This window comes from Mus caroli, unplaced genomic scaffold (assembly GCF_978045245.1).
Source record: "Mus caroli unplaced genomic scaffold, Mus_caroli_1 scaffold_34, whole genome shotgun sequence".
Taxonomy (NCBI): domain Eukaryota; kingdom Metazoa; phylum Chordata; class Mammalia; order Rodentia; family Muridae; genus Mus; species Mus caroli.
In genome coordinates, this window is record NW_028227289.1 from 2,633,024 (window position 1) to 2,655,594 (window position 22,571).

Genomic DNA, 22,571 nt, shown 5'->3' on the forward strand with positions numbered 1-22,571 from the left:
TATTGATGTACTCAGCATCCCTGAATGGTAACATCAAAATTTCCTATTCTTGGAGGTCCCATACCTGATGACACGCTGGAGCCAGAGGTGCAGAGAAGCTAAACAAAGGCAGAGCCAAGTTGATAAAACTGTTTTTGTAAGACTCCAGTTGTTGGTGGCCCTGAACCACCTTGTACAGCTCCAGACACACAAGACCAACTATAGCAGATGTGGTGGTTGCAATGGCTGGGATGATCTTGCCTGCAATCAGTTTGCTCTGTAAGACAGACAGTGACCACCAGGGATTACTGTTTAGGAGGAAGTAGGGGTCTACAAAGGCCCAAATGAAGGAAAATCAGCTTGGGCAAGGGTCAGTGGTACATCACAGACTCCTATTACCTTGTGCCGGTCTGCTGGGGAAATGCCATAGTTTTCGGCTCGGAGGTTGGATGCTGCCACAATGAAATCCATGTGAAAGTTGCTGTCGTCATCCTTTTTATTGTATTTTGTTTTGGAGAGGAGAATTAAGAGAGTGAATGTCTACTTAGGATCCCAGTGTCTCCCCCAACTATGTACTGTGTTAACTCTGATGACCATTTGAAGTAAATGCATGCAGGTATTTTCAATTTTGTTGTTGTTGTTTTAAGTCAAACATAATTATTACAATTCTAACCTTCCCTCCTTCCCCCTGCTTTCCTTTTAAAAGCCATGGCCTTGTCTGGCTTAATACCTAAACATAAAACCTTAATAGAACCTACTCAGCCTGTGAGCACTACTTGTACTCCATGATTTCAGGGATGACAACAATTAGGAGACAACAATTAGGAGACTCAACACTGGGGAAGAGTATTTCTCCTACCTAAATAACTTCCTTAGTTGCCTGTAGTTCTCTGTCTATGGGTGGGTTCCAATAATACCTGTCCCACTCCTCCCCTTATTATGTGTCTACTGGGACCCTGGGAACTCACAAACCACTCACCAAAGCAGGTAGGCTAACTGCAGACCTTCACTCTCCTTCTGATCCTCCAAGTCTAATCTCCAGCTCTGGAGCAGAATACCTATAGCAGCCTCCCCAGTCATCTCTAGTGGACCCCACAGATCTTTCCCTCCTAGTCTCCCTCCACACATTCCTTGATTTGTCACAGATCTGAACTACAGGAGGCCCTCTCTGGGAAACTACAGGCCATGCTGATCCAGAAAACAGGCAGGCTAACTTTAACCAGATCTCTCCCCATCCCCCATAGTCCCCACACTCTCCCCTCAGCTCCTTCAAATCAAATCCACAAGCCTCATCCCTAGCTCTAGACCAGACTACCTCTGGCAGATTCCCACCACACTTCATCTCTAAAGATCCCACAGATGTTCCACTCTTAACTCTCCTAATTGCTTTGTTCTATCCCCTAATTTCAGCAAGCCTTCCCTGGGAAACCAGAAGCATGGAAGCTCTTTAGTAGACCTGCATGCTGTGGTCTCTGCTAAGTCTCTGTCCCCATAACCATGGCAATGACTTATCAGCTCCTAGTCAAACATCCTGTTTTCCCTCCCTCTCATAACCCCAAGCCCATTCCAGTTCCTGTGTCTCAGGTCCAGATACTAAGATACACATTTTACCTGAAACCCCAGTCCCCCACACCTATCAGGGCCCCAGTTTGTCCACCATGATCAAGTAGGCTTCATCCGTACTTGGGCTAGGGATGTAGGTCCACTAGGCTAGGCTAGTGCAGGGAATAAGTGTGATAAACAAACTGAAGAAAGAATAAGGGGTGAGGCCATTAAAATTATGGCGATGTGAGGGGAATTCAGAAAACTAATAAAGTAGAAACTTCCTAAAATGTAAGCTCTCTTGTGTGCTCATGCACACACACAAATACACCCATACGCACACACACATACACACAAGTACACCCACATGTACACAGACATACACATGAGACACATTTTTATACACACACACACACACACACACACACACACACCCATGTGTGTGCACACATTTACCAAACACATGCACACGGGTTTTAATGATATAGTCCCTCCACTAGCCAGCTCTTGTCACAAAGGAAGCCTCCTTTACTGGGAATGGGTTCCATCTAATTGAGTTACACAGCCCTAAGGAGTCCCATGGGAATCCTCAAATAACCAAGGCTGTTGCAAAGACTATAGGCTGCTCTCCACAAACTGAGAGCAAGACCCCAGAGCTGAAGACAACACCTACCCAACCCACTGCACATGGAGATGCCTACTCAAAACCTTCACCCCTACAGGATTCCTGAGTCTTTGGTACAGTTAGTTGCTCTGCATGCTATCAACAGAAAAGCATAAACACCAAGCCAGCCACAAAACTTTTATCTGCAACAGAGTTCTGCCTGCAATACATACTAGGAAAACCCTGGTATAAAGCTTGTGGGAGTAATCAAGCAATACTTGATCTGACTTAAGTCTCTCAACACGGGGTGGATCCATACCCAATACTGCTTGGGTGAACAAGAACCTGCGATATTCCAGGGATCTAATGTAAAATCAAATGATACCAGTCTGAGCAAAGACAGAAGAAAGAAAAATGATACCACAATGACAGAGTGACTCCTGGTGATTGATACACTTCTATGTTTCGGGATCAGTGTCTTATTCAACCACCATCAGAGAAGTGTCCTCCTGCAGCAGATGGGAATATAGAGACAGACCCACAGCCAGACATCATGCAAAGGCTGGAGAGACCTTGGAAATCCATCCCTAAATGGGATGCCACCCTGAAATCCATCCCTTCTCATTTCAGGACATCTTCTGGAAAAGGAGGCAGAGAGAGTGAGGGGATGGAGGACACCAGGAGGACAAGGCCTTGTAAGTCACCTGAGCAAAGCTCATAGGAACTCAGAGAGTAAAGCAGTATATACCTGTCAATTAAAAATCCTATGGACTCTACAGGAAAGGATAGAATAGAAGGGGGACATGCAGGAGGCAGAAAGAATACTGGGATAGAGCCAGGCACAGGAGATTTGTCCTGGGCTGGCCAACACATGGTAAAGCCAGCCCTGTGGCAGAATGTAGACTAAAATAAATGGTTATATTGAGTTAAGTCCTGTCAGAGACGAGCCTAGCTATACAGCCAAAATATCTGTAAATATATTTTGCATCTGTCTGAGTCTCATTTAAGGGAGCATGGGGCTAGGAGGAAGAACTAGGACTAATCTACATTTAAGGGACTTAGCCAATACATAATGAAGTAGACAGTTTTTTGTGGGGGTGATGTTTTATTTTGATAAGAGTTTTTCCAAGAAGCTCCTGATGATGACCAGCACTGACAGGTAACATGGCACCACAGGCTGCACTACCAGCTTGGGCAATGTCAATGTCAGCAAGGACAATCTAATGCGATCATCAAGACCTACCGGGAAAAGAGATGGTGCTGCTCACCCAATCTCCCTCTAAAAGAAATCTATCAGTCTTCTTATGAGCCCACAGCAGTCACAGTACTGCATTCTTGTAATCCCAGCATACAGGCACAGAGACAGAATGACCCTAAGTTCAAGTCACCCTAGGCAACATAAATGCTGTCTTAAAAACATTTTTAATCAACAGCAAAGAGTCACTGGGCAGAGGACTCAAGCTTCAATTAGGGCTTTTGTACAAAAAAAGTCAAAACATAGCTCAGGCAAGGTGACATTCCTTGTGTGAGGTAGCTTCCTCCCTAAAGCTCTTAACATCCAGATTAATTAGAGTACTCTGAGTCTGGTCCACAGAGGAAAAGTGAAAGCCTGTAGAAAAGATCTAGGGGGCTGGTGAGATGGCTCAGAGGGTAGGAGCACTGACTGCTCTTACAAAGGTCCTGAGTTCAAATCCCAGCAACCCTATGGTGGCTCACAAACACCCAAACTGAGATCTGATGCCCTCTTCTGGCATGTCTGAAGACAGCTACAGTGTACGTATAATAATAAATTAATCTTTTTTAAAAGAAAAGTAGTAAAGTAGTAGTAGTAGTAGTAGTAGTAGTAGTAGAAGTAGTAGTAGTAGTAGTAGTAGTAGAAGTAGAGGCAGCAGCAGCAGCAGGGGCAGCAGCAGTAGTATCGGAGAAGGAAAAAAAATCAAACTGTCAGGAAAGAGAGGTTGAGAGAGAGGACACTGTTGACACAGTATGGTGAAACAACAAATTACCAGCTCCCTAGATAAAGTAGGAGGGCTGCTTTTGAGCATGGGCAGAACACATGTCTATTGTGGCCAGTGTGGTGTGAGCAAAGGAGCTCTGCTGGAGTGGCAGGAGACAGAAAGGAGAGAGGCAAGGGAGATGTGTAGCACTTAGTAGGGGATGGACTTGCAGTTCCCAGGGAAGTGTTAGGTGCCCAGGACCAAACAAGGATGACATTAGTGGAAATACCCAACAAAGGGGTGACAGAACCAGTACAGATTATATTCAGTGCATCGGTTGAGGGACGGTACCACCTAACTATCTAAAAAAATTTATCCAAGAATGGTTCCTGTCTAAAGGAAATGCATAAAGAGCGGAGCAGAGACTGAAGGAAAGGCCATCCAGAGACTGCCCCACATAGGGATCCATGCCATCTGCAGACACCAAACCCAGACACTATTGCTGATGCCAAGAAGTGCTTGCTGACAGTAAACGTGGTCTAGCTGTCCCCTGAGATGCTCTGCCAGAGCTGGACCAGTAGATATGAAAATACTAGCAGACAGCCATCAGACTGAGCACGGGGACCCCAAATGGAAGAGTTAGGGGAAGGACTGAAGGAGCTGAAGGGTATTGTAACCCCATAGGAAGAACAACAATATCTAATAACTGCCCCCCCAAGCCCCCACCCTAGAGCACACAGGGACTAAACCACTGCCCAAAGATTACACATGGAGGGACTCACAGCTCCAGCTATGTATGTAGCAGAAGCCTGCCTTATCTGACATCAATGGGACAGAAGGCCCTTGGTACTGTGGAGGCTCCATACCCCAGCATGGGGGATGCTAGGGTGGTGAGGCAGGAGTGGTTGAGTGGGTGAGCACCCTCATAGAGGCAGAGGAGAGAGGGGATGGGATGTGAGGGTTTGTGGAGGGAAACTGGGAAGGGGACAACATTTGAAATGTCAATAAATAAAATAATATCAAAAAATTAAGAGTCTGGTGTTGTTTTCTTTTCTTGGTTTCAGAAAGTCCTGTTGTACTAGGTTTTTGATTGATTTTGAGAAAGAACTTAAAGTTTGGTGGGTAGGGAGGGGATGATGATCTAGAAGGACTTGGGGAAGGAGAAGAATATGCTCAACGTATACTTAAATTTAAAAACAGTTTTAAATAGGAAAAACAAACAAACTCCTGCTGGTGCTGCCTTTGTTCAAGTCTTGTTTCTTGTCATTTATAGGAGATACAATCTACAATCACCAAGTTTTTTTAAATCCCCTTGCTCTTACGTTTTTCCACCTTTTCTTCCCAAGTCTGAGGAGCAGTTAATTGTGTTGTAGATGTATCCACTGAACATAGTGAACAATACTGTCCTGACCACCTGTGGTTTGTGGAAATCAAGGTAGGTACTAGGGTCCTAGCCAAGTCTCAGGACTAGTGAATTAATGAATCTTAGAGAAGAACTGCTTAATCCCACTTTATTAAGCCAGCCAAATTCCTAACTGCATTCTAAGTTTCAACTCTTAGGTGCACAGGTGTAGCTCTCACCCTTCATCAAAGAAAGTTCTCTTTTAAACAGAAGGAGACCACTGCAGGCCTACAATCTTGACAAAAGCCTATGCTAGGCACCTGCGCCCACCTTCCTAACCATCCCAGCTACCCCACACCAAATACCTTCTCAAACTCAATGGGGTACATCTTGAATCCAAGCATCTTGTCTGGAGTAGGAAGTGCAGTCTTGAGTTCCTCCAGGTGGCTGTCATCTGCAGAAAGGACACCATGGTCTCTGGTGAACCCACTGCACTGCCCAAGGTGAAATCTGGACTGGGAAGTGGTGTTTATGTAAAAGTATTTGAAAGGGAGAGGCATCCTGGAAGGTGTAAGGGAAGGGGAGTCGAGGAGAGAAAACACTTCCCTGCCCAAAGGGCACAGGGAAGTAGGGGTGAGGAATACAAACACATGAAGACCTGGAGGTCCTGAGTAACAAAGATGAAAACCTCACAACAAGGAAGCAGCATATTCACACACCATGAAAGATGGAAGCAACTCAATTACCCACCAATAAGTTAAGAGACAAATGCAGAAGCTGTAAAAAGGGGAGAAAATTGTAGGACTATATTAATATACAACCATTACACTAAATAAAGTAGATAAAGTAAATGGGACACAGGAAGAAATCTCTGCTTTGAGTTTGCTTCCCTGTGGATCCACTAATATGATACAGCTAGTGGTCAAAAGATTCAAACAAAAAAAGGTAGACAAAGGTTTTCAAGGATGGTGAGGTGGTAGAGAATGGGAGAAGTTGTTCAAGGGCCACAGGAGTTTAGTTTTGTAAGATGAAGACGATGGAGCTGAGCAAAGTGATTTAGATTAAGTTCACAGGAAGATAGAATCTAGTTAATGGAAAGAAATGGCAAGCAAGTCGGGAGAGGGGAGAGACACACTGTTATGAACAAACAGTGAATGAAGGAGGGGAAAGTCTCAAAGGAAGATTGTTGGTCAAATCTCACTCATGAGGACACAACTACTCTCTGAAAGGCAAACTGAGGAACTGTATCAACTTGGGAGATTTTTACAAGAGAACAGATTCCTCAGGGAGATCAGAAGAGAAAACAGAGTGTGTGACACAGAGTGCAAAAATCGAGGTGTGCTTTAAGCAGATACAGAGAGGACAGGAACACAGAGGGAGAATAGAGGCGACCTGTTACCAAGGAGACAAAACAGCAAAGGTATCAAGACACCCAGAGGGCAGGGAGCAGTCCGGTTCTTTTTGCATGAAAAGTACATAAATTGAGAAGAAACAAGAAGGAGAATTCGACAAAGTCATCAGACAAGGAAGACAATGAACCATTTCCATTAAGTCCATATTGCAGAGAAATGAGATACAGAGGTTTTGTTTTTCCACCCATCAACCCTTAAGCACAGACTAGGTAAATCTCAGGAATACAGTGAAAATCCTGGCCAGTGGCAAACACCAGAGGGAAGGCTGAGTGGGACAGAATACAAACAGATGATCCCTGAACAAATGGTGAAGCATTCTCACCGATAGTGGTGGCACTGGTACTCTGCAGCTCCTGCTCAGAAACATGGATCCTGATGCCAGACTTGGGAGCAAACTTGGGGACCGGCAGAGACTGCAGGAGGTTGGCCACAACAGCCCAGTCCTGGGACCCTCCTAGTCCGTATGTCTGAGCAAACAGGTTGGCAGCAGCCATCACATAATCCAGATGCAGGGGCTGAAAGAAAGCCATGGCAAAGGAAAGTCAGCTTAACAGCCACAGGTTAAGAGTGGAGAGACCCACTCCCCACATACCCACCTGGGAGATCCCAAGGACACTTACATTGTTTATGTCAAAGATGAGAGGATGCGGACAGCGTTTTGGTCCTGACCCAAAAAGTGCTCCAGAGCTCGTAAGCTAGGAGAATGCAAAGGTATGAAGAGGACAGAGGGAGAAGCACTCTCAGGCAGTCCTCAGGCCAAGAAGCCTAGGTTCACCATTCTTGGGAAATTCACAATGAGTCAAACACATGGCAAGTTCAACTTACCAATTTATATGAGGCAATATTAAGAAATGAAAGTTAGTCCTTTCTAAATGCCCACAAGCCACCCCTACTTCACAGATACGGCTTACCAAGACCTTAGGCATGTCACGAACCAGTGTCCAACACACCTGGGACTTGAACCTACTTCATGCTTAACTATAAAACTTCTCACAACTACAGCCCTCAAAGAGAACTCAGCAGTGGCTCAGCCCACAGGTGCAGCTGGGAAGGAAACTAAGCCCCTTGCCTGGCTGACAGAAGGAGGAAAACACAAATCCTTGCACCAAGTCCTGGCCTACACCTTGCCTTGAGGTGCCTGTGGCAGCTAGACTGCCTGGAAGAAGCCATGTCCAGAGAGAGGATAGTAAGCATCCAATTTCCTGGAAATGTGCTCAGCCAAATACATCCACCGAGTATGTAATACCTGAGTTGGAGGGTAGTTGTGCAGCAACTGCTGGATGTTGTGAGAATACTGGGTGTGCCAGTGCTGGTAGGCCCAAGTCACACAGTCAGCCCAAGTCTGTGGCCTCTGCAGGACCAGGCTGCAGTGTATGGCCTCCAGTACTTCCAAAGGCTGGGTGCCGGCTAGCTGCAGTGTCCGCTCCATGAACTTGGGGTCCCTATCCAATACAAAGACCTGGATTACTTCAGAGGCCTAGAAGTAAGGTTTCTGGGCAAGCCTTCTTTCTCCAGGGAAAATGTCATTCCTGACCATTTCCCATCACCCTCCACCAGCAAAAGGCTCAATCAACCATTAGTTATCCAAAGCATCTACCAAGGATGTGCCTTGAGGAGAGCAGACAAGGACGCCTTTGTTGATTGGCTTCTGTTGGCTGTTGGTTTGTCTGTTACTTACATGAGGTATTGGTTAACGTTTTCAGCTGACTGCTTGAAGAGCCCTTCAAACTCATCCCGAGCCCACTACAGACAGAGCAAACAAATGCATGTCAGCAACGGCCAAACAAACAAACCAAAACCAAAACAAAAAAAGTTCTTGTACACATTATAATGTGAGACAACCAGTTAGTAAAGACTGTTCTGGGTGAAGACTGCATTAACCTGTACAATGAGGATACCCACGTGTTCCAGACCAGAGGTCATAATTTGCAGCCAAGTACGTATGTGTGAGAACCTGGAATGTTCATGGCAATACAGGTGTGATGTGTTTGGATTATAAGAAAGAGAGAGAAGGGAAGAAGTCACACTTAAAAGAACAATGACCTATTGGCAGTTACTCTTAGACTGAGCAGAACAGCACCCAGGTCTCAACAGGAATTTCTCTGGTTTTTGTTGCTGTTGTTTTGTTTGCCCCCCCCCCCTCCAAGGTTTCTGAGAACTAGGAGGTCACTGCAGAAATGGTCTGGGGCATGTACACAGACACTGGACCATACAGGTTCTAAATTCTAACTCTCACACATACTTACCTGCTTTTATGACCTATTGCAGTGGAATAAAACTCCCCTGTAGCCAGCTGGTTTTCAAGTCTCTGATGTAACTAGCTAGCATTTACACTCATCAAAGTTAGTGTGTGAGCACATGCAGACTGCAAGACTGAGTGTGGTGCCAACTACAAACCCACTGCTAAGAATTTTACCAAAGTATATGAACAGCCCATATCCAGCCTAAGTGCTTTACAAAATCTCCCTGGTAGGTATTACTTCAATGCACATTTTGCACATGAGGAATCTGAGGACCAGACAGGTCTCCTCCTACAAAGTTACCGAACACATTCTAAAACCTTTTGTGCTACTCTGCCTGCTGTACAGACTCAGAGACATTTTATAACCTGGAACAAGAAACAGGATAAAGGAATTTGGTTGGAACTCTCTAGTCTATTCCTACCTGATCTCCACCTGCTTGGCATGGCCTCAAAATACTGACACTATGAGCCGAGGAGCAAACAGAAACTAAACAACCCCCACCCAACCTCCCTGGGCCCCGTTGAACTGGAGGAACACAAGCAGAACTAGGCTCTGGGTTTAGTGTCCAGTAGAGCATTCATTTTGTTCAGCCAGAGGACACACAAGATTTTGTACTTGACAACACAGACAGAAGTCACACTGAAAAACCAGCTGTTTAACTTAACACTTTGGGTAAGATTTTAACACACCAAAAATGCACTCATTATTACAGGTAAATTAGGAAATCAGCAGAGACAACAATAGCTGATTTGTGTAGCAAAAAGCATCGTTTATGGGTCATTCTCACTCTTCAGACACATGTCCAACTGATAGGTTCTCTTTAACTCTTTCAAAACTAGAAGGTTAAGGTTAATTGTTGTACTTAAAATGTTTTCCATACAATATAGTTGGATTGTATTTTTTTCCTTCTGCCAACCCCTCCCAGAACCTCCTAAACTCCCCAGCCACTTTACTCACATGCCATCTCTCAAGAAAACTCTATAACAAGTAAAACCCCAAAGAAATAAAGAAATAAAAACCCACGAGCAAGACAAGTAATACCAAAACAGAAGTGCACAAGAAAAAACCTGAAGTCCACCTGGCCACCTTCTTCTAGGCATGGAGCCTACCCTGGAATGTGGTTGATATATGCCATTAACATTCCATTGTAGAGGAGGTTTATTCCTTTTCTGAGCTTGGTTAGAGCTGTCAATTTGTGTGGAATTCCCCTTCTTTGTGTTGGGATTTTGCCTGGCTTGAACTTGTACAATTTTGAGTGCTGTCAATCAGAAGTGGATGACTCCAAAGAAACCATGTATGATACATAGATAACACACGTGGGCTGGTATACATATGATTGGTATAAAGACATGGGACGTGTTCCGGACCCAGAACACTTCAGAATCTAGAAATCTGTAGCAGGAGACTGGCAAAGGCTCGAGGACCTAAACCTACCACCTCCCATTCCTCCCAAGGTTGATCACCTGCAGGGTGTGCTCTATGGCATTAGGGAAGTTCTTCAGTGTGCAGATGGGGATGGATTTCTCAGGTGGGTCCTGGCTTGAGCTGTAAGATTCTGTCAAGAAGGGAACAACCACCTGCACATTGCCCTTGGTGCCCAGCGTGCCTGATTCCAGCAGAGGCTTACGATAGTAAACACAACGGCGGTCCACGTATAATCCTTTTAGGGAGATGGGAAGAAATGGCAGATGAGTAGCAGGCAAGCTTACATAAGGCAGGAACACAGGTCAGGTTGCTCTACAGAATGAGTTCCAGGAGAGCAGAGGCTACAGAGAGAAACCCTGTCTCGAAAAACCAAGGCAAGACAGGAATACAAGATCCTCATACATACACTCTACCCTGCTCTTGCCCTCCTCACTCAACTCCAAACTTACGAGCATCCACATTGTCTAGGGCATTGGCCACACCATCCAGCTTTTGGAAGAAGTCATCATCATAAACGTGTTCTGTCTCCGGGCCTACTCGATTCTGGTGGCTGAATATCCTGATGTGTGGATTTATGTCACGCACTGCTGCAGCAGCAGTCTCAGACTTTAATTTCTGGGTGGGAATATGAAAAACAGAGCTGTTTCCCACACACCGAGGTGACCAAAGTCCACAGAGATATCCCAAGATTTATCTCATAAAGGGTTAGGCTCAAAGCCAACCAGGCTCAAACAGTGCCAATACCATCTGGCTGGGCACAACAGATATTATAAAGGACATTAGAATGTTCTTTTATGACAGCTACATTTCTACTAATTCATAAAATTCTGTCTTCTTTTACTTTAAGGATTATAAAGGAAGGGCTGGAGGGATGGCTCAGCAGTTAACAGCACTGACTGTTCTGCCAGAGGTCTTGGGGTTCAAGTTCCAAAAAATACATGGTGGCTCACAATCATCCATAGTGGGATCCAATGCCCTCTTCCGCTGTGTCTGAAGACATTGACAGTGTACTCAAATATATAAAATAAATAAATCTTTAAAAAAAAAACAGGATTATAAATGGAATTTGCCACCACACAATATTTTGAGTTAAAATAAGAAACAAGGTCAGAATAGCCCAACAGCTACTCTAATTTCAATTAATGACATCCAGAGTAACCCAAATAAAACCACAGACAGACTGAGACTCCTCTGGTTCTACTTTCACTTCTGGAATACATGGGTTGTGGCTTCCTCCACCTGAACTCTCTGTTCTTTAAATACCACACACCCGAATGTCTTATCTTCCCTCAGGCCTCTACTACTTTTGCATGGTCAAATGTCTTCCCACACACCTTTACTGTTTCACCATGGTAAGGTCCATTTCCCTAGGAGAAAGCCTTCTTCATAAGCACTGAAAACAAGCACCCTCCTGACATTTTCCAATTGCTACTTCTCAGTTCCTCTTTACTTCTCTTACACGTTTGAGATTCTAACATTAGCCATATGCCACTTACTGCAACAGTAGCCTGTCATGGTCAAACAAGAGTCTCCCAAAGCTTTTGGGAGTGTAGGTCATAAGCACCACAACTTCCTATGTTAGAATCGTAAGCAGATTATTTAAAAGTGTTAGTCCACTTAACACACTATGTCAAGAACAGATGAGATAAGCATAAGCATTTACCAGCAAAAATACTTCCAGTACAGAATACCCCTGAGGACTCAGACCATACTCACATCTTTATAAATATGTTTTAGGTTACATACTCTCATAAAACAGCTGAGTGTATGTGTCTGTCTGTCTGTCTGTCTGTGTACACACAAGTACAGGTGTATATAGGCACACACAAGCATATGTACAATGCCAAGTACATGTATGAACGAGTGGGATCCTACTGTACTAGTAGTAGTAGTCGTAGTCGTAGTCGTAGTCGTAGTCGTAGTCGTAGTCGTAGTCGTAGTCCATATACTCTATGTGCGGCTCTCAGCTCTCTTCCTTTTTTTTTGGTCATCAGATTCTAGTTATCTGGAAAACAGCTTCCCAGCTTCCCTGAACTGGCTTCCTAAACGTATGGAAGGAATTTGTCCTTTCCACTAACAGAGCAATCTGGGAGAGGAACAGTATTTGATGCCATTTAATTTCTTATTGAGTCTTACAGACTCAGTGTTACATCAGGAGGACACCAAAATGCAATCAGGAAGCTTCTCACTTGCTCCAAACTTCCCACTAGAGGAAGCCAGGAACATTTCTTTTGTTACCTTATGTTTTCTAAATCTAGAGTCTAGGATGCTTGATGAAAAACGAAGTAAAGGAAAGATGAATTATCAACAAGACAATCAAGGAAACACTGACCTGTAGGGAATGCCCTATTACCAATCTCACAATGTCACATCTGCCATGCCCGAGCATCCAAGCTTAGGTAGGGAGGGAAAACCAGGCAAATGAAAAAACTGTGACAGGGAAAAATATCTATTGACCTCACACCTGAATGCCTGAAAAAAATGAGGGAACTAAAGGGGGAGAAAAAAAAAAGGAAGGGAGGAGAGGGGGATGGGAGGGGAGGGAAGAAATATCTGAGCCATTTAGGTTAGAATCAAATAGGAGAAAGAAAGCCATGCCATCCTACTCACTGTGATGTCCCAGGGACGGAAGAGAAACTGTCTGTTCAGGTTTGACTTCTCAATGGTGTCCATGTCTGTAACTGTGATTTCTCCATCCTCCCCACAGCCAAGGCCAATCATGGCAAAGTTCTTGAGCAGCTCACACCCAATGGCGCCTGCACCTACCTAGAAGTTGGTCAGAGTGAACAGGGATGGCATAAGCTAACCCACCACTCCTTACTCCCAAAAGAAAACACCAACCGAACACAAGACCGTGTAGTGACAAACATTCTATTCACAGGGATGCACATTCCTATGGGTGACTGAGAGGAGGGAAAGAAAAAGAGGTACCTGAAGCCTTTTCTCAACCCACCACAAGACAGAATAGGTGATGTAATCAGGTCATGAAAAACCAAAAGACCCCTCCCCAAAAGGATCAGGGAAAGAGAGATCCTTTCAGAAAGGGTGGACAGAGGCAATTAGTGTCAATCACCAGGAAGTATTTCTGCTTGCTAAGCTTCTCTTGTAGGTCTGATCCAAATACAGCCACTTGCCCATCGTAACGGTTCTGGCACTGGATTTATGTGAATGAGTACAGACAGGTTAGAGCGACACATTCCTCAAGACGATCCCAAAGTTTCCCACTGCCCCCACAGACTTACTGGCAGGCACTTATCTTCCATGAAGGCCACTCTGTGCTCCGGGAGACATTCAAGGGCATCAAAGTACAGCCACTGCCTAATGGGCATAAACTTTCCAGAACAAGCCTGGGGAAAGAAGGCTGTCAGTAGCAGTAGCCTAACTGGACTAAAAGGCAGTGATGGCATCAGAAACACACAGCAGCCACACCCTTCCCCGCTAGGGCTGACCTTCATGACCTCCTGGCAGCCAAACCACCAAAGAAGGCATTTATGGGTGCCAGATCCCCAGCTGCTACATAGGCCAACTTCCGGATAAGGTCTATGTCCAGGCAATCCTGTTGGACTGCTGGCAAAACTTGAGCATTCACAGCTTGGGCTAAGGTCACCAATTCCTCAGCATCCTCCTGGTTGGACAAAAGGAACCTGGATAGAGCCTATCAGGCCCTACTGGAGGAAGAACAGGTATTGGAAACAGACAAATCAGAGGTTCCTGGCTGGCTTCCCACTCATTTACCTCATTATGGGGCCGAGGAGGCCTGCTGTGCTGAGTACAGAACTGATGCAGGGCCTGGAAGCCAATGTGAAGCTGAGCAGGATGACAGCACTTAGCAAAATCTGTGACCACAAACTCTGGCTCTGCCAGCGAGGCGAGTAGGGGTTTCTGTGGATAATGGAGTGTCGTGAGACCAGATATGAACAACCTATAAATCTCAAAAGCAGGAGTCCTTCTACTCACAGCCCCTCACCACCTACTCACAAAACTGATCTTCTGAGGTACTTTCACTTGACTGACAATGCCTCCACGGATGTACTCAGAGAAGCTGGAGGTATCACAGATACTAAAGGTATAGGGACCTGGAAGATGAAAAGGATGGAGAAGACTGCCAGTCTAATCTGTGCCTTTGCCACCCTCCCAAGATCAAGTACAAAAACCTCACAGTCCAAGCCTAAGACACATCAGCTTTCTTTCCATTGCAAGCTCTACTCAGAGAGGGACAACCAAGCAAGCAACCAAACAAAAAACAAACAAAAATCACACACAAAGGAAAAGAAAACAAACCAAAGCATATCCATCAAAAGCACAGGCGTACAGTACACAACTCTCATCCCAGTCCTTCAGAAATCAACTCACGAGGATTCAGAGTTCAAAGCTAGCCAAGGGCTACCCACACCAAACAAAATGCCCACAGTCTCACTCATACAGCTTCAGACTCTGGGTGGTAGGAAGCTGACACCACATCTGGCTTCTGTTTCAATGCAGAAAAACAAACTGGGGTAGGGAACAGATGTCTCCTCTGTCCAAGATCTGATTCAGTGCCTGATAATTAGTGCTTCTTGCTCTCCTTGGTTAAGTGCCCAGCACCTATGCTGGGCAGCTCACAAATGTCTGCAGCTCTCAGACATATCCCAAAACAGAGACACACAGAGACAAAACCAAAAACAAAATACATACACAAGACAGAAAAGAAATCTACTTGTCTCTATCTCCGAAGCATTACACAAGCTCTGTAAAGATACAAGCCATAGGACCTAACTTTTCTTACTTTTCTTACAGTTCTGGGGGTCAAACACTGAAGCTTGTGAAAGCACAGCAAGAAGTTTACCAACTGACTTGCTATATTAATATTCAGTAGGTTACTAATATTTAGTGACTATAGAGAAGAAAAAGTCTGTACATGTTGAAAACAAAAGCGGTTCTTTTTCATGTGTTTGGTGACTTGGAGACAGGGATTCACATAGCCCAGTCTGGACTCTTGCTCCATAACTAAGGCTGGGCTTGCACTTCTAATCCTCCTGCATCCCCCTCCTGAGTGCTAGGATTACAGGTGCATGCCATCATCCACAATGGCACCTTTCTTACACACAGGTTATATTGACAGAGCCCAAGGGTGGAGGGATACAAAACATACAAAAAAAAGGGGGGGGGTCTTTGGTCCCCTCACATCACTGATCAGTGTCAGCTCATGATGCAGAAAGACTTCCTAGCAAACAGGCATCACCTTGAATACTCAGCTTCACACTCGATCAAGTCTGGACAATACAAAGGAGTTGATACCAGGGTTAACTTTCAGGAGTAAAGTTCAACATGCTAAGACGAATGAAGCCAGCATCAAATATGTAAGACTCACAAGCACCTCACTTCTCTCAAACAGATTATGAAAGATCATGCTACTTTGACTGTGGTTGAGCTCACACATCTCAATTTAGTTTTCTGCAGGTGTCTTAATTTAAGGGATATCATCTCTACAGAAGCTTGGTTAATCTCACACCTTTGCTGGGACTCACTGGCCTACTGCACACACAAACTGCTGTGTTTTAAATTACTGTAGACTCCCCTCCTTAACTCTTCCATCACTACCACACTGTCTTCATACATTTTCTCAATGAGGCAGTTTGGACGACTGAGGTGAGCCCCCATCAGGATCCATCTTTATGTGCTTCCTCCAACCCCCAGTGTAGCAGTTACCTCCATGGGCTGCCTTCCTGACTGCATGACAGCATTTTGAATGGTTATTCTAAATTCAAATCGGCCATAACACTCACAGAGAAAGGGCTCTTACAAACTGAGCCGTCTTTCCAGCCATAGTCTACCAGAAACCAGCTTACCAATCACACACACTAGAAAGGACCTAGTCACTCCATCCTTTTAGAGCTTAAAAGAGAAAATCTAATTGTCTAAAATAAAACCAAAAATGCGGGGAAGGTTGGGGGCGAGTCAAAATGGAATGAACCAAGGAATAAGTGGTGTGCCTGACCATACTCAAGAATCAGTCCAGTGTCACAGAAAGGGATGGTGCACTTGAGGTGGGAGACACAAGTTAGGCCCTGCTCTATCAAGGCATGGTGGCTTTAATCCCAGCACTCAGGCAAGAGGACTAAGATGAGTTGGTTGGAGACCAGCCCAGTCTGCTGTGCAAAGTTCCAGAGTGACCTCTTGGATTCTGAGGCAGCCCATATCACAGAGCCAAGCTCCCCTTTGTTCTGTGCTACCACTTCTCCCCCTCCTTCCCCAGGCTTCCTGTACCCAGAACTTTGATCTCTATGGGAGCAATGCCATTGAGTTCATTCATGCCCTGAACTTCTGTGAAAGAGATGAAGTCACCACTTTCAAATCCATGCCAGGAGTCCTCCAAGCAGGTGACAATCCCTGGATTTTCCTGGTTGGGGAAAAAGAAAACAGAAGATTAAGAGTTAAGCCTCCCTCAGTGTGGGATGTTTATAGTCACACCATCCTGGAAGCTGAGGCAGAAGGTTTACCATGTTACCAACCTAGCCTTAGCAGCATTATGGAGAATGTCTGAAACACAACATACACAGACACAAACAGAGACACACACAGACACAGAGACACACACACACACACACCCCAAAAGAAAACACCATCACCAAAAATATGTCTGAAAAACAAACATACATACACACACACACACACACACACACACACACACACACACCAAAAGAAACACCATCACCAAAATAAAGAAAAAGAAAAGTGAAAGAGAAAATGAAAAGGATAAAGAAAAAAAGAGAAAGAAAAAGAAAAGAAAAACTCAAGATTTCAAGGGCAGGCAAGTAGTGTTTAATTTCCCTCACTGATAGGTTACTGACTAGGTTATTTAGTGACATATCCCAAGTCCAATTGTTGGGTGGGGACAGGGTAAGAAAAGGAAAGGGGGAGCAGGAAAAGAATTTTAAGAAATGTGAGGGAATGCATAAAGATAGAAAAGAAATCCCCAGACAAAGGAAAGGTGGGAAAGGAAGGAGAGCAGAGGGGGGAAAAAAAAGGAGGGTCAGATAAAAGGAAAAGGAAAGGAAAAATCAAAACAAAACAATTACTGCCTACATCCTCTGCATGTGAACCTATAGGAGTGGCCTCCTTACCTTAGTGATCATTGAAACCATGGCACTGAGTGGCTGTTCCCCATTTGAATCAGTGAGAATCATTTCCTCTCCAAAGTCACAGAAGAGTTGTCTAGGGAAGGAGGCAAAGGGAGTGATGCTTTAGACCAAGCACAGGGCCTTCCAGCACTCAAGGTACGGAGACAGATCAGGTGATGTTCATACCACCCAGGAAAAAGGAAAAGAAAAATCATTTCAAAACTGGTTGGTGGAGGAGGACATGAAGGCTTGGGAGTCTCTTGGCCTATGTTTGGTGGAAGTCAGATAAAGGCAAGCACTCACCCAACTAGGCCCCGAGTGTCTGCTACTACCAGCTTGATTCCGTGGCTATGGCAGAATTCACCCACCTGCAGCTGATATTCCAAAGGAGTGTTGGTAAGAACCACTACCTGTAAAGAACAATAGGCCCAGGTTTGGGGTGGAGTGAGAGAATAAAACAGCTGACAGAAGTGAGGGAGAAGAATCCAACACCCAGGCTCAGCTGGCACAGCCTTTTGTCACATGGACACACAAGTCTCAATGGGTGTCAGATATAACAAGGGACAGAGAACAGCTTTTAAAAACACTACCAACTACAGGAATAACAGCAGTGCTAGACAAGCAAGGTCTGGAGACCAGGTAAGTTCATTTATCTGGTAAAAATAGACAGCTGGCTACCTACAGCCAGGTTCTATCCATCAAGAGTGACTACCCAGCCAGTCTGGGTTTCCTCTCATTATACTCACTCGTACAAGGGCTGGAGAATTATCCATGTAGGTGCTGTGCTCCATCCAGATCTCACTATAACACCACACCTTTCTACAAGAGAACCTGCCCCTCTGGGGAGCTCTACCTGCTACCTACATCTCCTAGTTTTCCAGAACCAGATCTGACACAAGGTGCCAGCCTAAATGGCATCAAACCTCGAAGGATAAGACGGGAGGCATGGGATACTCCAGGGTACCTGAAAACCACTAAGGAACTCCTCAATTAGAGGTCCAGTGTAGCTGTACACAGGAACGTAACTGTTGAGTTCAGCAAGGCGTGGTTGGGATATCTCAGCTCGGTTTTTACCAATATCTTCCTCACGTAGGCAGAACTATGAAAAGGGGGTAGGAAGATAGCACTGAGACACATGCAGTGCACATGCTGGAGCCTAAACAAGGAGAAGCCAAAAAGAGATGATACCTGGGAAGACAGATCAGCCCACTGGGCAGTGCCCTGGTCATGGAGAGTGACAGCCTTGACCCCACCAAGGATGATATTCTTGGCAATTTCCACACCCAGACCCTGCAGGCCTGATATCAGTACACTGGAAGCCTGGAGATGCTTCATTGCCTCATGGCCAAGTACATACCTGTCAGCAAAGAACTCTAGGTTAGTGTCTTCCCCACTCTGTGCCTTCTCCCAATCTCCATCTCCCGTCCTGTGTACTACTCACAGCTGGCGGGAGTAAAGGCTTTCATCTATGTCCATTTCCTAAAGATGAGCAGAGAGTTCCAGGGGAGATAAAATAGCAATGAGACTGGGCCATGTGGAAAGACAGAGGTACTTCACCAGCCCCCACTGATTGTTTCCATCCTTACAAATGTCATACTCACGTTGGTTGGCCCTGGGGGCACGCCAAACATCACAGAATAGGTAGGAGACCAACTAGAATCCAGACTAGAGTCAGGTCCAGACACTTTGCGTTTCTTGGACAGGACTGAGCTAGACATCTGAAGAAATAGGGAGCATCACAGCTGAGGCTCTGTGGCAGGAACATCCTCTTCAGAAAGGTTCTCTCTCTCTCTCTCTCTGTCTGTCTCTCTCTCTGTCTCTCTCTCTCTGTGTCTCTCTGTCTCTCTGTCACTCTCTTTCTGTCTCTCTGTCTGTCTCTGTCTCTGTCTCTGTCTCTGTCTCTCTCTCTCTGTGTGTGTGCCTGTGTATGTGTATGTGCAATGCTATCCTTCTCTGACAGAGAAGACACTGAAGATAGTCAAACTAATGCAGCTCTTAATGATCAGTGTAGAGGATAAAAAAAGTGCTTGTGCACACAGATAAGCACTAGAGAAGCCTGAAAAGTTAAGCAAGCACACAGGCATCCTGCAAAGAAAAGAGATGTTTACCTTCCTTTCTCCTGGAATGCTGGGAATCGATGTAGTTTACACCCTGGTGACATTTTGCTGTCTGATGAGTCAGGTTCCACTCGTAAGCCCCAGAAACTATGTTTCGATTATCCCAGAACCGTTCCCTCTAAATCCTGGACACTGCTTGTATGCCATAAAACCCATTCTTATGAGGGATGTGACTGTACTTATCGACAGCCTCAGTGGTTCCTATGCTATCTCAGGGTCGGGTCAATGGTAATGAACGTGGGCATGCACGCATGCTCACTCGTCCTCATGTCTGCCTCTGACAACCTCTCTAAGCTCTAAATCTTTGGCCCTATTCTGAATCAATAATACCCATCCTTGTGAAAGAAGCCAGGGTGTTCTTTGTAAAGAAGGAGTTACAGAGACAAAGTTCGTAGCTGTGATGAAAGGATGGACCATTTAGAGACTGCCGTATCCAGGGATCCATCCCATAATCAGCTTCTAAATGCTGACACCATTGCATACACTAGCAAGATTTTGCTGAAAGGACCCAAATATAGCTGTCTCTTGTGAGACGATGCCGGGGCCTAGCAAACACAGGAGTGGATGTTCACAGTCAGCTATTGGATGGATCACAGGGCTCCCAATGGAGAAGCTAGAGAAAGTACCCAAGGAGCTAAAGGGATCTGCAACCCTATTGTTGGAACAACATGATGTACTAACCAGAACCCCGGAGCTCTTGTCTCTAGCTGCATATGTATCGAAAGATGGCCTAGTCGGCCATCAATGGAAAGAGAGGCCCACTGGACTTGCAAGCTTTATATGCCCCAATATAGGGGAATGCCAGGGCCAAAAGAATGGGAATGGGTGGGTAGGGAAGTGGGGGGCGCTATGGGGGACTTTTGGGATAGCATTGGAAATGTAATTGAGGAAAATATGTAATAAAAATATTAAAAATTTAAAAAAAAAGAAGCAGCAGCAGCAACAACAAAAACACTACTACTTACTTAATCATACAGCCACTGTAGTAGAATCTTTCTGTATGTCTACTCTTGCTCTTTGACAAGTTAACTTACATGATACATCAGGGACAGACTGGATGAAGCATGGAAACTGGGGCAAGAGACAGCATTCAAATCTATTGCCACTGACCAAGGACAACAGAGTCTATGCTAGAGGTTTCAGAGCTCCCTGAAGGCCTCATCCATAGGAAAGCATCCAAACTCTTTAGCCAGTTCCACATGCCTTGGACCACCCAGTCTTGCATTCCAGTATGGTTATATTCCTCAGTCCCCTGGATGCCCATAACTTCTTGCATTTCATCAAAAATTCTGTAAGTCATTCCAATTTTGGGGGGGGGGTCTTAAAAGAACTCTGACCTGAGGATCTTGGAGCAAGCCACCTCCTGACAGACAGACAGATTGGCTGCCAGATAGGAGCCTATCATATTATGGCTGAAGAGAGAAGCAGAGTTTTACACTGGCCCTGGACTCCTTTCTACTCCTTGGGTCACCTTTTCCCCAGTTGGGCTTCTGTTTCCCTATTCTTCCCATCTCCTCTATCTTTTTTTCAACCATTTCTCCAACCATTAACTTAATTCCCCTCTTTTTTTTTGGGGGGGGGGGCAGATAGAATTGAGAAGGTCCCACACATCCTCCTTTTCCATTTCCCCAACATCCCAATCTCCCTTTCCTCTTTTGGCCTCAAATGAAAGTATTTATTTGGACAGATTTAAAATAAAAAAAAGAAAAGAAAAGAAATTCATTGATTTCCCTATTCTCTCATTTTCTCCATTTTTTGTATTTCTAAACCCCAAAGAGTTATTCTTGGGGCTTCCCAGTCCCAGTCCCCAGAATACTTGTATATTTTCCTTATGTTTTATGACATAGAAAATCATCAACTGCACATACAGATGTATTATAGTTTTTATTTAATCTTTTGTGTTTGTTTGTGAGTTACTTGGGTGGAGTTTCATTTTATTTTTAAATATAAAATCTCATCATTTGGGAAAAATGACTTTTCAAATTCTTTCAAAGGGAATCTCTTATCCACTGTTAATGAAATCAATAGTGTCATAGCCATGACTTAAAAAAAAAAAAAAAGAAGTTTAAGTTCTTAAACTAATTTCACGTAGGACAAAGTTAAATTTTAGCCAACTTCAAACTATCAAAATTTACAAAATTCAACTTGGAGGGGTAGTAGAATCAGCATACTTTGTAGTAGACTTTTATTCTTCTTCCTATGCTCCCAACTGTTTTCACATAACTAGCACACAGTATACATGACATACATAACCCAGAAGCAACCTGTGAGATTTTTTGGTCTCATTTCATAAAATGTGATAATGTCTAAGAGAATTACTTGAATATCTGAGTGGATTTTGGCTACAGGCTGGTCAAGGAGTAAAGACTAGAATATTTTTAGGTATGTTTGTATTTGACAAAGTATATGTCCAATTATAGAAGAGGTATAGTTTCAGAATTAAGAAATTACTTAACAGAAATTTTGAATTCTGTGTTTGCACTCAGCAATGTTATAGAAATGACATGGAAATATTCTGAATTATTTGGAAAATTAGTAGCATTGCTTCCTAATCACCATTTGCTCATGTTTTAAAAATCAGGTCTTGCACACCAGATGATCAAGTGAGGCCAGATTGGACCTCATTAATGATCATGAACCCAAAGAGCAAAATGTCTGACTGATGGACTATGTGATATATCCACACCAATACCAAACAGCATCATAACAGGGAGGAGACTACACTGCTTATCCCATCAGCACCAGCACAGCACACATCATCTAATTGTACATCTTGATGTTTTCTGGATATATTTACAATAAATTTTATTTAATCTGTTAAAAAAAAAAAGAATAGCAATGTCTTAAATTTGCTGTGCACTTGGGACTGA

General features: G+C 44.4%; 1 pseudogene; it reads right to left on the reverse strand.

The window, feature by feature from the left end:
* LOC146999857 (ubiquitin-like modifier-activating enzyme 1 Y) overlaps positions 1-22,571 on the reverse strand; it is a 31,699-nt pseudogene that overhangs the window by 1,221 nt on the left and 7,907 nt on the right.